Genomic DNA, 16054 nt, shown 5'->3' with positions numbered 1-16054 from the left:
ATATTGTTAATTGTCAATGCTATATGTCTCCTTTTGTGAATATAAGACCATTTATTTATTCATTCCTCTGCTAATGGGTATTTGGATATTTGCAATTATTGATTTTCACTAATATTATTGCAAACAACAATTTAGTGCATGTCTTTTGATATTGTCAATGCTATATGTCTACTTCTCTGAATATAAGACCATTTATTTATTCATTCCTCTGCTAATGGGTATTTGGATATTTGCAATTATTGATTTTTACTAATTATTATCACAAACAACAATTTAGTGCATGTCTTTTGATTAACGCACACATATAATATTTGTATTGCACTTTTTGGAATGTAATTAATAAATCACATGGTATACACAAATTCAAGTTAGAAAAATAATGCCAGAGAATTTATCCAAATAGTTGTAACAATCAAGACTCCATCAGCAGTAAATAAAAATTTCAGTGGGTCCACATCATTGCTAAAACTTTCTGTTTTCTGTCTTTTTCACTTTATCCATGTGATGACTGTGGAGCGTCACTGAGTTATGATTACTAATGAAGTTGATCACCTTCGTGTAAATGTATTGGCAATTTGGGTATTTTGTGAATTTTTTTTCTATTCATTTTCCATTATTTTAAATCTTTTTATTATTGATTTTTAAAGTGTTTAAAATATATTCTGAATGTGATTTCTTTTAGGATATCTACAGTAAATATCTTCTTCAATTTAAAGCTTTTCTTTGTATTTTCTTGAGGATTTACTTTTAACAACCTTAGTATACAATCTTATATATTTTAAATATATATCTATGTAAAATTTAAATTATATGAAACATATACAATGATTCTTTCTTATGCCCTTTATTATATTAAGAGTTTCTCTTTTTATAATTTCTTGAGAATTCTTATATTTTATTTTTTCAGATTTTTTTTTTGTGCCTATTAGAATGAATGCTGCTACCTTATTCTGTTTGTGTTTTGGATTACAGTTTTTATTTTCAAATGTTAAATTAATCTTTCATTTTGGCAAAATCTCATTTAATTATTTAGGCATGGTATATATTCACTTATTTGATTGGCTATTTTGTTTAAGATTATTCACTTTTATATCAAAGGGCCTATAATTTTTCTTTCATAAAATGTTCTAAGGTACGCATCAAATTAATGCTGCCTTCATAAAACAATTTATAGGTGTTCACATTTCTCTTTTTCAGGAAAAGTTTTTTTTACAAAAGGTTGTTAGTACAGCTGTCCCTTGAACAACATGGGTTTGACTATGCAGATTCACTTATATGCAGTTTCGTTCAGTAAAAGTTATGAGTGTGCCTACTTCTCCTACCTTCCCTTCTGCCTCTCCCACCTCTTGTGTCTCTACCATCTCTGAGACAGCAAGACCAACCCCTCTTCTTTGTCCTCCTCAACCCATTCAACGTGAAGACAATGAGGATGGAGACCTTATCATGATCCACTTCTACTTAATATATTCTCTCTTCCTTATGATTTTCCTAATAACATTTCTCTTCTCTACCTTACTTTATTGTAAGAATAAAGTATATAATATATATAACATACAAAATAAGTGTTAATCAACTGTTTATGTTATCAGTAAGGCTTCTGGTCAAGAGTAGGTTATTAGTAGTTAAGCTTTTGAGGAATTAAAAGTTGTAGGTGGATTTTTTATTGTGTTTGGGGTCAGTGCTGCTTCATGCCGTTCAAGGGTCAAATGTTTCATTTCCTTTAATATTGTGAAAAAATACAATTAAAACAGATAGAGTAAATAATTAATCCATTCTATCAATAGGTATTAGACTAGGTCAAGGCAATGTTTCAGTTTCAGTAAGACTCAAATCATCTCTGGTTTTTCCTTGTTTCTTGGTATGACCCTCATCACATTCGAAAAGGTGGCAGAAAATTATTTGTCTTCCCAGTTCTGAAAGACTTCTGAAGTTATAGTCATTATTTCCAGAATTTCCTTGCTCCTTCAACCTACCACTCACCTCACCTTAAGTCTCTGTTAAACACCTATTGAAAGATCAGCAATTGTTTTGTCTGAGGCCCTATTTCAGAAAGGCGTTTTTTTTTTTTTCCTCAACATTGTATAATGGAGGAGGCTTTGCTCTTCATTGCAGAAGATTTCAGCCTACCTTTCCACTCTACTGAAATTCTTGATTAGCATTATTTTACTTAAGGCTGGTCTGTTTCCTAAAACCAGAAGGAAGTTTTCACATTTGGTTAAATAAGGAAAGCATGTGTTACATAAAAGTAAATTCTATGTAGTTTTCATTTTTTATGTATAATCCTTCAATTCTATAACAAAGATAATGAACATTTTTTAGATTTATTAGATTGTTCATAACTGAGGAAACAATCAGTGAACTTCAAGATTGTCAATAGAAATTATACAGATTAAAAATAGCTGAAAAACACAAAAATATAAAAAAGTAGAAAAAAGATACAAAAAAACAGAAGACAGCATCCAAGAACTGTGGGACAATTTTCAATGGACTAATGCATATGTAATCAAAATTCCAGAAGTCCAGAGAAAGAATGTGGTAAAAGACTATTTCAGAAAATGATAGATGACAGTTTCTAGAAGTTATTGAAGGCTATAACACCACAGATCCAAAAATCCCAAAGAATTTATGAGATGATAAATGAAAATAACAACCACAACAAAACTAAAACAAACTGAAATAATAAAGTAACAAAGATAAAATGAATGGTTTTTTTTTTTTTAAACTTTTATTTTAGATACAGGGCATATATGTGCAGGTTTGTTACATGAGTATATTGCTCACAGGTAATAAGTGTAGTACCAATAGATAGTTTTTTAACCACCCCCCCCCACCCACTCTCTTCTAGTCTGTAGTGTTAGTGTGTATTTTCCCCATATTTATGTTTACCCAATGTTTAGCTCACACTCATAAGTGTGAACATGTAGTATTTTGTGTTCTGGTCCTGCGTTAATTCATTTAGGATTATGGCCTCCAGCTCTATCTATGTTGCTGCAAAAGACATGATTTTCTCTTTGTTATGACTGTGTAATATTACATGGTATATAAGTACCACATTTTCTTTATCTAATCCATTACTGATGGGCATCTAGGTTGATTCCATGTCTTTTCTATTATGAATAGTGCAGTGATGAACCTAGGAGTGGATGTGTCTTTTTGGTATAATGATCTATTTCCCTTTGGGTATATACCCAGTAATGGAATTGTTGGATCGAATGGTAACTCTGTTTTAAGTTGTTTGAGAAATCTCCAAGCCGATTTCCATAGTGGCTGAAGAAATTGACGTTATCACCAACAGTGTATATTTATTTGTTCCCTTTTCTTCACAACCTCACTAGCATGTTGTTTTTTAACTTTTTAATAACAGACATTATGAATGGTGTGAAATGATGTCTCATTGTGGTTTAAATTTGCATTTCTCTTACAATTAGTGATGATGAGAATTTTTTCATGTTTGTTGACTGCTTTTATGTCTTTGTTTGAGAAGTGTCTGTTAATGTCCTTTGCCCATTTTAAATGAAATTATTTGGGTTTTTTTGCTCGTTTATATAAGTTCCTAATAGTTTATACATATAAAGCCTTTGTTGGATGCATACTTTGTGAATATTTTCACCCTTTTTGTATGTTGTCTGTTTACTCTCTTGGTAGCTTATTTCACTGTGTAGAGCCGTTTAGTTTAATTAGGTTCCACTTGTCAATTTTTTTTGTTACAATTACTTTTGGGGACTTAGTCAAAAATTCTTTGCCAAGGTTGATGTCAAGAAGGCTATTTCTTATAATTTTTATAGAGTTTTCTTAGTTTTTTAAAGTTTTTTATAGTCTTACATTTAAAATCTTAATTCACCTTCAGTTAATTTTGTACGTGGTGAAATATAAGGGTCCAGTTTCGTTCTTCTGCATTCAGCAAGGCAGTTATCCCAGCAACAATTACTGAATAGGGAGTCATTTCCAAATTGCTTGTTTTTATCAGTCTTATAGAAAATTAGACAGTTGCATTGATATATATTTATTCCTGAGTTTTCTATTTTGTTCCATTGGTATATGTGTCTGTTATCCTATGAGTATTATGCTGTTTTGGTTACCATGGCCTTATAATGTAGTTTCAGGTTGGGTAGTATGATGCCTCCAGCTTTGTTCTTTTTGCTTCCAGTTGCTTTGGCTATTCAGCTCTCTTTTAGTTACATATGGATTTTAGAATCTTTTTTTTTCTAATTCTGTAAAGAGTGACTTTTGTAGTTTGACAGCAATAGCATTGAATCTGTAAATTGCTTTGTGCTTTTGGCCATTTTACCAATATTAATTCTTCTTTTTCAAAAGCATGATTTTTATTTATTTTTTTTCTGTTGTTGCTAATTTATTTCAGCAGTGTTATGTAGCTGCCTTTGTAGAGATCTCTTACCTCCTTTGTTAGCTGTATTCTTAGATATTTCATTTTCTTTATGGCTATTGCAGATTGTGTTCTCAATTTAACTCTCAGCTCGGAAATGACTGGTATATAGAAATGGTACTGATTTTTGTACATCGACTTTGTTTTCTGAAACCTTACTAAAATAGTTTATCAGTTCTGTTGCATTTTGGTAGAGTCTTTAGTGTTTTCTAGATATAGAATCTTATCAGTGAAGAGAAATAGGTTGACTTCTTTTCCTATTTGTATTCCTTTTATTTCTTTATCTTGCCTGATTGCTCTGGTTAGGACTTCCAAGTAATATGTTAAATAGGAGTGGTGAGAGTGGGCATCTTGTCTTTTTCCAGTTCTCAAGGGGAACATTTCTAGCTTTTGCCTGTTCAGTATACTGTTGGCTCTGATTTTGTCATAGATGGCTCTCATTATTTTCAGATATGATTGTTCAATGCCTGGTCTGTTAAAGGATTTTATCATGAAGGGATGTTGGATTTTATTGAAAGTTTTTTCTTTCTATTGAGATGATCATGTGGATTTGCTTTTTTATTCTGTTTATATGGTGAACCACATTTATTGATTCGTGTATGTTGAAACAGCCTGGTATCCCAGGAATAAAGCCTACTTGATTGTGGTGTATTAACTTTTTGATGTGCTACTAAATTCAGTTTGCTAGTATTCTGTTGAGGGTTTTTGTGGATATTTGCCTGAAGTTTTATTTCTTCATCGTGTCTCTGCCACCAGTTGGTATTAAACTGATACTGGCTTCATATAATGGGTTAGGAAGGAGCCCTCCTCCTCAATTTATTGGAATAATTTCAATAGCGTTGGCATCAGCTCTTCTTTGAATGTCTTGTGTAATTGAGCTGTGAATTCATCTAGTCCATAGTTATTTTTGTGGTTGTTAGTTTTTTTTTTAATTCAATTTCTGAGCTCGATAGTGGTCTATTTACGGTTTCAATCTCTTCCTGATTCATTCTTGGGATATCATTTGTTTCCAGGATTTTATCCATTTTCTCTACGTTTTCTAATTTGTGTACATGGTGTTCTTCTTAGTATTCTCCGTGGAACTTTTATATTTCTGTGGGATCAGTTGTAATATCATCTTTGTCATTTATGATTGTACTTCTTTGGATCTTCTTGGTTTTTGCTTTGTTTTGTTTTGTTTTGTTTTTACCTAGCTAGCAGTCTATCAATCTTGTTTATGTTTTCAAAAAAAAAAACAAGTCTCAGTTTCATTGATTCTTTGTATGGGTTCTTGCATCTCAATTTCATTCATTTTTCTCTAATTTTAGTTATTTGTTTTTTTCTACTAGCTTGGGGACTGGCTTCTTCTTTCTTTTTCTAGTTCCTTTAGGTGAAAAGTTAGATTATTAATCTGAGGTCATTCTAAATCCTTGATGAAGGCATTTGGTGCAATAAACTTTCCTCTTAACACTGTGCTAGCTGCATCCCAGAGATTTTGGTAAGTTTTGTCCCTGTTTTATTAATAGGGAAAAAATTCTGCTTTAATTTTGGTGTTCTCCCAGGAGTTATGCAGGAGCAAGTTATATAATATCCATGAATGCTCTAAGAGTATGTTTGGTATGATTTCAATTTTTAAAAATTGATTGAGACTTGCTTAGTACTAAAGTGAAACCCATGTTCTGGTCTTTTATTTCTCTTAACAAGTGTCACTTGATAAACTATAATTCCTTATTCTAATGTGTAACAAGTTATCATTTTAACTTCAAGGCCATGAAAATAGTCTCATATTTCATTTTCTTTAAGTTTTGTTGTTTTCTTATTCAAACTTAGGACTCTAGTTCTTGAAAATTTGATTTCATTTTTTGTAAGTAAGGTATCAATTTACATAGTTCTTTATGTGATTATGTTATTAACGTAGCAGCATCTACTTAAAAGTTTGTTCTTTCTCTCTTTCCTGCTACTTTGCTCTGCTGTGGTCAACTTTTGCAAAAAGTTAAGTGCCCATATGATTTATGTCTAACCTAAGATATATTCTTGCAGATTAGTCTAATTGTCTATCCTTTTACTAGTTCCCTTCAGACTTAAGTTCTGCACGTATTTAAAGTAATTTATAATATCTAGTAGTGTAAGTCTTTCCACCTTAGCATTATTTATCAAGAGTTTCTGGCTATTCTAGTCCCTTTGCATTTTTTTTTTATATTATAGAATCGGCTTAGTAATACCCACAGAACAAAACAACTCAATTATTATTTTTTTTTTTTTGAGACGGAGTCTTGCTCTGTCACCCAGGCTAGAGTGCAATGGCCCGATCTTGGCTCACTGTAACCTCTGCCTCCCAGGATCACGCCATTCTCCTGCCTCAGCCTCCCGAGTAGCTGGGACTACAGGCGCCCGCTACCACGCCCGGCTAATTTTTTGTATTTTTAGTAGAGACGGGGTTTCACCGTGTTAGCCAGGATGGTCTCGATCTCCTGACCTCGTGATCCGCCCGCCTCGGCCTCCCAAAGTGCTGGGATTACAGGCGTGAGCCACCACGCCCGGCCCACCTCATGATTATTAATTTAGTCTTCATATATTTGAGAGAACTAGCCCATATATACAACTTTTCTTCTTTTGTTCTACTCACGACCGTACCACCTTATATACCAATAACTGGGTAGGGATGCAATAAGAATATTTATTTCTCTTTTCCCTTAAACGGAGTGTATAGCTCCTTAGAGATCCAGCTGAATATGCAGATGATATCCTCTAAACTCTTCCAACTTGAATGGGTCCCAAATTTTGATTCGTATCTCTTTGTTGTGAAAGGTTGTCACAGTTATCAGACCTTTGGGGATTCACAAATGCTGTCAGGACTTTTTGTCTGCCTTTTCTGCCTGGCTCTCCTCTTTGGTTTCTATGTTTTTCTTAGTAATTGGTTGGAAATTTTCTCATTTTCTTAATAATATGAAATTATTTTATAAATGTATCTTACTGTATTTTTATACATTTTCAATTAGAGAATAGGTCCAAATAGTCCAATCTATCATATTACAGAAACAGAAGTTAAATAAGAACTTTTCTTTAATCTGAATGGCTCAAGATACTTAGAATAACTGCTTTCTGTCTTAAGTCTTTGATAAACATCAATTAAATGAATAAAAGAAGGCTTCTCATCATCTTTCTTGACTTTTTTATAGAAAAATTTTCTCTTCATTTCATCATGTTATATATATGTGTACAAAGGCAACTCATGTTAAACCAGAGCTGTGAATTTTTTATTGGTGTAGTGATAATGTTGCTACCTTATTCTTAATATTTAACTTATTTATGTGAAAATATTATTAATGACTAATAAACCAGGCAGGCTTTATTAAAATTCATTAGTGTGATATGAATTAACAGAAAAAAGAATTATGTTTTCAAGGCTATTTTTTCATTTCCCATAAGAAATTATTCTACATTGCCTTTGAAGATGTAATATATTAAACAGGTATGACATACTGTTTCAGTAACATTTAAACAACTCAAAGGAAATGCTCTTATTTATTTTGAACAGTGACTACAAAATATAACTAGCCTATTTCAGAATACATAGGAACGATTTACTAAAGCTAATCTCTAATTATGTGAAAAAAATATTTTGCAAAGCCTTTCGCTTAATTATGTCTACAGCTGATGAGATGAAGAAAATAAACAAAGGGGATTTAGAAGGCACACTAGTATGTTTAGCATTTGCCTACCAACACCTGGGAGATCAAATGATTTAAGTAATAATTTTATTTTAATACTTAGTAAATGTCTTAAATCTAGCAGATTTCTTACTTGCAGAAAAGAAAGAATGTATACCTTGGGGTAAACCCTACTGTGGACACATGATTTGAAGTTGAACTTTGAGTCAAATATTCATTTATTCTCATTGTTGAAATGAAATGAATAGATACCAAATAGCTTAGTATAAAATAGTATTTTTTCCAATGTATTTGAATGGATTTTGCACAATTTAGTCAATTTATTAGTTTTCTTTGAAAAACATGGGAGGGTGAGAAGCTGTGCCATAGAGAATTAGTTAGAGTGTGTTATCTAGGTTCTAACATGGCTAAGTCACAAAATTCATAAGTAAAGCTTATATCAAAACATTGCTTTGTATGATAATATAAAAGCCAACTAATCCTTTAAAAATAAGAGAAAACGTTGTTAACAAGTAGTAAACATAAATTAATTCATTATTTATAAAATTACTTGCCATTTTAAATAGTCTTTTTTTTCTGGTTAATTGAAAAATACTCCATATTTGAGCCAAACTTCTGCAGCTAGTCAGCAAATAAACCAGGTCATACTTTGTTTTGTTATAATTGTATTAATATTTCAGTATATGGGATGATAGCCCAGGTGGAAATAGAAAAGCTACAAAAGCATACAAAGCCAGGTCCAAAATAAAATGTAAATTATATTCTCTCTTCCTTTCCCAATAAGATTTTAAATGACAAATTCCAAATTAATACTTGTTGTGGGATATCAGGGACCCCGAACAGACAGACCAGCTGGAGCCACTGCAGAGGAACATAAATTGTGAAGATTTCATTTTAATATGGACATTTATCAGTTCCCAAGTAATACTTCTATAATTTCTTACACCTGTCTTATTTTAATCTCTTAATCCTGTTATCTTCGTAAGCTGAGGATGTACGTCACTTCAGGAGCACTGTGATAATTGTGCTAACTGTACAAATTGATTGTAAAACATGTGTGTTTGAACAATATGAAATCAGTGCACCTTGAAAAAGAACAGAATAACAGCAATTTTTAGGGAACAAGGGAAGACAATCATAAGGTCTGACTGCCTGCGGGGTTGGGCAAAAAGAGCCGTAATTTTCTTCTTGCAGAGAGCCTATAAAGGGATGTGCAAGTAGGGAACATATCACTAAATTCTTTTCCTAACAAGGAATATTAATATTAATACACTGGGGAAGGAATATGTTCCTTGGGGTAGGTCTATAAACAGCCACTCTGGGAATGTCTGTCCTATGCGGTTGAGATAAGGACTGAGATAAGCCCTGGTCTCCTGCAGTACCCTCAGGTTTACTAGGGTGGGGAAAAACCTGGCCCTGGTAAATTTGTGATCAGACCAGTTCTCTGCTCTTGAACCCTGTTTTCTCTTGTTTAAGATGTTTATCAAGACAATACATGCACCATTGAACATAGACCCTTATCAGTAGTTCTGCTTTTGCCCTTTGCCTTGTTGACCTTTATTGGACCCTTATCAGTAGTTCTCCTTTTTGCTCTTTGAAGCATGTGATCTACTCCCTGTTCTTACACCCCCTCCCCTTTTGAAACCCTTAATAAAAAACTTGCTGGTTTCACGGCTCAGTTGGGCATCACGGTCCTACCAATATGTGATGTCACCCCCGGTGGCCCAGCTGTAAAATTCCTCTCTTTGTACTCTTTCTCTTTATTTCTCAGCCAGCAGACACTTACGGAAAATAGAAAGAACCTATGTTGAAATATTGGGGGTGGGTTCCCCTGATACACACTAAAATAGTTCTTTACCTTCTTAGGTTCCAAAAGCAAAGGAACCACTTTATTATGTGTGTTCACTCATTAAAAAGTGTTTATAGTAATAGTTAGGCAGGGAAATCTTTCCAAATAGCCTTTTAAAAGGAAACACAATTAGAGGAATTAAGAAAATTTACATCAAGAATACACTTTGCTATAGACTTTTCTTGACAAAGTTGATACTGACATATCTCTGGAACCTATTTAAATGTCCTGTTGGCATTCAAGAGGGGAAATTTTCAAGCATTTGGCCTTCATGACATATAACGGCAGATAACATCTACACTTTCAATTTAGGCTTATTCCCCAGAAATGAACAATTGAGAATTTTTTCTCTAAAAAAAGAGATTAATCCTCTAGCACCTGAAATAAGAGAGTCTTATTTTGTCATAAATAATAGAGGAATGTTTTTTCATAAACTGTCAAATTACTGTGAAAAGTATCTTATTGTTTATTAAATACCAATGACATACATTAGTATTATCTTCTATGTTTCAACTGTGGTCATTTGTATTTTTTGCATTTAAAGTCATTTGTACTTAAAAAAAAATCTACAAATTAGAAATTCTATGCTATTAGAGCACCCTGTCATGACACTTGAGCTGGTTAAGTTTTCCTTAACCCCATTTAAACCTAAGCACTTGCACATATCCACTTGCTGGGAGACTATTTCCTATCAATCTACTCTTCATTGAAAGATCAATATTGACTTATCACCTACTCCAGTTTCTTTTATTTTGATTCCCTTATTATATTTTACCAGGAGGCTTAAATATATCATGCATATTACCTGTCACTACAAGTATCTGTCAGTATTTTCTAAGAATTTACTCAGACTTTTATAATAGTAAATGTTACACAGCATGAAGTACAGCTGGCCAAAACTGTGCTTTAAAATTCTATCCCACTATTTTGACCAATATGAAGAAAATATTCTAGGTTTTAAGTCTCTCATATTATAAACAACAGCTAAATATAAATTCTAAATATAAAATTTCTATCACCAATAAGCTGTTATTTTAGTCATTATACTTGAGAATGCTCTGTTGTGACATACCAGCTTTTCAAATAAACACAGAAATTTCATATGCTAACTCAGATAGCAACAAACCATGCATCATAAGTTCAAAGAAGGTACAAATTCAGTCTCATAGATCAATTTTTAGGGGCAAAAATAAAAATGGAGACACTATGGGAATTGAAGAGTCATCCTCCCTCATAAAAATATGAAAAAAATGCCTGTAAAGAGTAACAACAGTGAAAAAAAGTCAACAATTTGTTTGCCATTCATTGATTATGAACAATCACACACAATGCACACACACTCCCCACACCATGGTCATTATTAGTTGCAGTCACACTGTACATACTATTTTAAAGTTTATTTGGGGGTATCTTTTTCAATTTATTGAAATACTGAACTGTAAGATGTATAATACTTTGTTTTATTTTCTTTGGTTTCTATGTATTATTATTGAATTTAGATGTTTGGTAAAGAGCCTTCCTATTTGTGTTTATATATTTTTGCTTTTCTTTCAGAATAGTGCTTATGAAATTTTATAGTTTTCCACATTCTTATAATAATTTTGCATTGTGATACATCAACAATCTTTGCATAGTCACATACATAAAAGTTTCTGTTTAACCAATATTGTCTCGTCATCTAATCACAATACATTACCAATTAGGACAATTAAAGGTAGGCTCCCAGAAATTTAATATCCTGAGTTTCATGTGATCTCTCAGTTATAAGCCAATTTCTCATGAAAACAATCTGGTGGAAAATTAAGTTGCCATATGCACATATACCAAATAAATATTAGAAAATGAATGATCAAATGTCCAGGAGAGGGATGTTCAATCTTTCTTATAAAAAGATAAAATGAGACTATACAAGCAAAGTGGTAATGCAGAAAGTTCTAACAGGCTTAGCTTCAAGTTTAAAATGAATGATGAAGATCACATTTCAGTAATCATTCTAAGCAGAACCATATCTCTATATGGGAGAGTAAAATGCAATTGAGTTGGGCATTAGAATACAGAGCCAAAAATTTAGCCGATAGAAAAATATTGTGCTCGGCTGTAATAGGTAATTACAAAAAATGTTCAAAGATACTGTATAAATTCATTCTCTCACAGGCTATATATAAGACTTCCCTCAGCTCCACATCTCACCAAATCTTGCTTTTAACAATCATTTTAACTATTCTGAAATTAAGTAGTCTAATCACATTTCAGTTTTAATTTGCATTTTTCTGATTACAAATGATTATACTTTTTCAAACAACATGTTAGGATTCTTAAATTAAGATCACAATTCATGTATAGATTAATTTTGAGAATACATCTTTAAAATATTGAGACTTCTGATCTATAAACATGAGTCTTCCATTGGTTTGTGCTTTATGTAATTTATTCCATTATTTTATAACTATTTTAGGAGAGCAATTGATTTAATAGATTTAATAGTTGGTATATGATATTTTGCATGCTACGATAATTATTTATTTAATTATATATCCTATTTATTGCTAATATGTAGAAAAACAATGATTTGTTTAAAATGAAAGACCATTTCTAGAGTCATCTCTCAGCAGTTTAGCTTTTGAAAGAGATTAAATGCAAAACATCTGCATTTTAATTAGTGCATATTTATCTCAACCAGAGCAACATCATATAATCAGATGCACACGAAGTAGAATAGTAGTCATAGCATTTCCTATTCCAGTCCATGAACACATTATTTCCATGTTGAGTGGTACACTGGACTTTTTCTCCTGGCATGAATTAGTCATTCCCCCTTTTTGTTCACTATATAAGTTATTCAGTGTCATGGTTGGTTAAAAGAGTTACTGTAGCGCTACAGTAGCAATCTGGAAATGGAAAACTGAAAACTTGAGCTTTCAGGAGTGGGACAGGCATTACCAGTTTTAAAATATGAAATGGAAGAACATCAAAGATGAATGTTCTGGAATGGGCAGATCTTAGTAAGTGTGGGTGGAATTCAGCTTTAAATACACATTCTATATCTACATGTGATCTATCAGCATATAAAAAATAACCATATAAGTTTTGGAAAGCCTTAAAATCACTCAGCTGAGTTGGAAAAGCATCAGCAAATTCACAGTGGTCTCGGGATTCAGCCAAATTTAAATTTGCTGAAGAGCTGACTGCCTCTTTCTACTGAAAACCCACTGCATGTAAGTTCCTGTAACATTTGGTATATCACAGATACTTATGGTAGATATATTATTTTATTGGTTTACAAAGACACAATTTGACTTTTAAACTCTTGCTCCATTCCCACTTCACACTTCTAGAAGAAAAATCTATGGGTGAATATTTCACATGAAGAGTTTTAAGGGGTTTTCAGGTTTCAAAACACTTAGGCTCAGCTATGTACTTGAGGACATGTCTCATGGGTGCACATTGATCTCCACTCACTTTCAGAGCACAATGTTTGCAAATGTTGTTGTGGTTGAGTCCTAGAATTAGATGAAGAGAATAGAGCTGAGATAGAGTGGTGGTGGTAATCTCAAGTTATCTTCCTTCTTGATCTTCCAAGACTCAATAAATTTGTAATGCAATATTCACACTAAGCAAGCACCAAAGACCAGGGCTGCAGTTTGAAAGGGTGAGATCCCTGAATTGTCACCAGGTTATTGCAGTCAGCAGGCACACAGTGTCACCTGTATGCTCCCACAACACTGCTAAGTGCACAATAGAGAAGATGTAGATATTTATTATAGGAGAGATAGTGGCTCTCTACCAACGTAAGAAAGAAGGACATAGTCTCAGTTCCTCTCCTGCTCCTAAACTCTGCATTCTACCACTGGGCTGCGATGAGAAGAGGATCCAATATAAAAGACCTAGAGACTCCGCCTTGGAAGACTGACTAACCCAGTGCATTTTGATAAATAGCTACAAAGTTAATCTTTAACCACTTTAAAACACATGGCAAGTTAAAGATTTATTTTAAAATAGATCTCAAAAATATCTATTTACAGTATAGAAAGAGGGGCACGTGCAAACATCTGAAAGGGGAAAAAAGTCAGTAAATGAGCTGGGGAAATGATCACGAGACACCAGGAGCTGAACTGAGCTGTGGTGGCCAAAGGATGGCATTCAGCTCATTCTGGCCTCAGAGGTAGGGATGTTTGTGTGGAGGGGGTGTAGAGAGGAGTCCATGTCGGTATCCTTGTATTAAAGGGGGTAGTGGTGAAGAAAGAAACCACTAGAAGAGACCCACTGTGACAAGATGGCTCATTTCACAAGATCTCTCACTCTCCATTCCAGGTAGACATTTGGAGATGATCTTCCCAGTCAAGTCGGCTTTGTAGGAGGAGGAGTAGGGTGGCCAGAGCCTAGAGATCAAAATCCTCTTAGAAAATACAGTTGAATAGGGAGTAGATAGTTAAAAAAAAAATGAATCTGAATGTTTTTCACTCCCTCCTTTGTCAGATGATAAGCAGCCATCAGGTGATATACTTGAGTAAATAGTAGCTAAGTGGACTCTCATGCAGGTGCAGCTGGCTGCACAATACCTTGGCACCTAAATGGTCAAGTGCAGGTCTCTACTTCCAACATCAGTGCATTAATACTTCCACATGAATCTGCAAAGACCAGTGGTGTAGCCCTTGAAGCAGGAAGGTGCAAAGTCGAGTCCATAGACAAGATGGAAGAACTATATGGACTTGTTCAATTGATTATAGGGCATGAACTTGTGCAACAGACTCTTTTCACAGCTGTGTGGTAATGGAAGGTGCTGAAGCAGGTGAGGCTAGAAAATATGAACACTGGATACAGATGTTGGTGGCACCTGGATGGTTCCAGAAGCCACAGCAGGAAGTGGCTGTGGTACATTTGTGTGCTTGGATTTGGTTTATTTATTTATTTTTATGAAAGTTAATGTTTATTTAGAGTGAGAAAAGAAAGCACAACAAATTATAAGTATAAAACAGCTGTAAAATACCACAAACATTTAAAAAATGTTTCTATTATGTAACAGCCTGATGCTTATGTTTAGGGATACATAGTCCTTGATCTCCTCTTCATGGGATAACCACTTTGTGATATTTCATAGGGAGTGATATAAGAAACACTCTTTCAGTTAGCACATTTCTTCACTCCCCATGTCTTGCTGGTGCTAGGTGCGATAGTTTGGTTTCATATTTCACTTCAGCATCTTTACTTCTGGATGCCACCTACATCTGCACAGGAGGTGGCAAAAGAATTCCTGAGAGCCATTCTTGTGCAAGAAAGCTATCAAATACCTACTTGTATGATGCAGTGACTACAAACTACAAAAATATTTTATTAAATTTAAGTTAAGGTTTTCCTTAGCATGATCCTCAAAATGCCCGTGAGTACTCTAGAGCCACTTAATGATAAGATGAAGAGTTGGAATCAAAAGATACAGTGGTTAAACATGTAAATAAAATATATTATTTTGCAAATTTTACAAAGGTATATGACCATTTGAAAGAATATATTGCTCAACTTCTTCCCAGGGCTTTGGAAATAATCCACCAAAAAAGTCTGGAAGCTTAAGCTTCACCTGATTTATGGTAAATTTGCCTCTAATCAGAATAATCGTTCTATAATACAAATCAGATCATGATAGTCAATGCTTTAAATATCTCAGGAATTTCTTTGAATTGTCCTTTTATTTTATAATTTTTAAAATCGTAGACAATTGACAAATATAAGGCAATGAACCTGAGAATTGTAAACACACACACACACACACACACACACACACACACACACTTCTTTTTGTCTGAATCATTTGAGAGTAAGTTTTAAGCATTATGGGATTTCTTCATTTCTAATTACTTTAAGATGTATCATCGAAGAACAAGATCACTCTCCAATTAATCATAATATAATCATCACACCAGAAATTTGACACACTACTATCTTTTGTTTATTATTATTATTTTCGCTTTTTGGGTTTTTTTTTTTTGACACTACTGTTATTTAAAATGAAATCAATCTTCATAGTTGGTCAATTCTTAAAGTAATGTACTTTATAGTTGTTTTTTTATTGTGGTTAAAAACACATAAAAATGAAATCTACCCTATTAATAAATTCTAAGTGTACTGTATAGCATCGTTTATATATGCATTGTTGTGCAGTACATCTCTATAGCTTTT

This window comes from Pan troglodytes, chromosome 14 (assembly GCF_028858775.2).
Source record: "Pan troglodytes isolate AG18354 chromosome 14, NHGRI_mPanTro3-v2.0_pri, whole genome shotgun sequence".
NCBI classification, from domain to species: Eukaryota; Metazoa; Chordata; class Mammalia; order Primates; family Hominidae; genus Pan; species Pan troglodytes.
Note: the sequence above shows the minus strand (reverse complement) of the source record.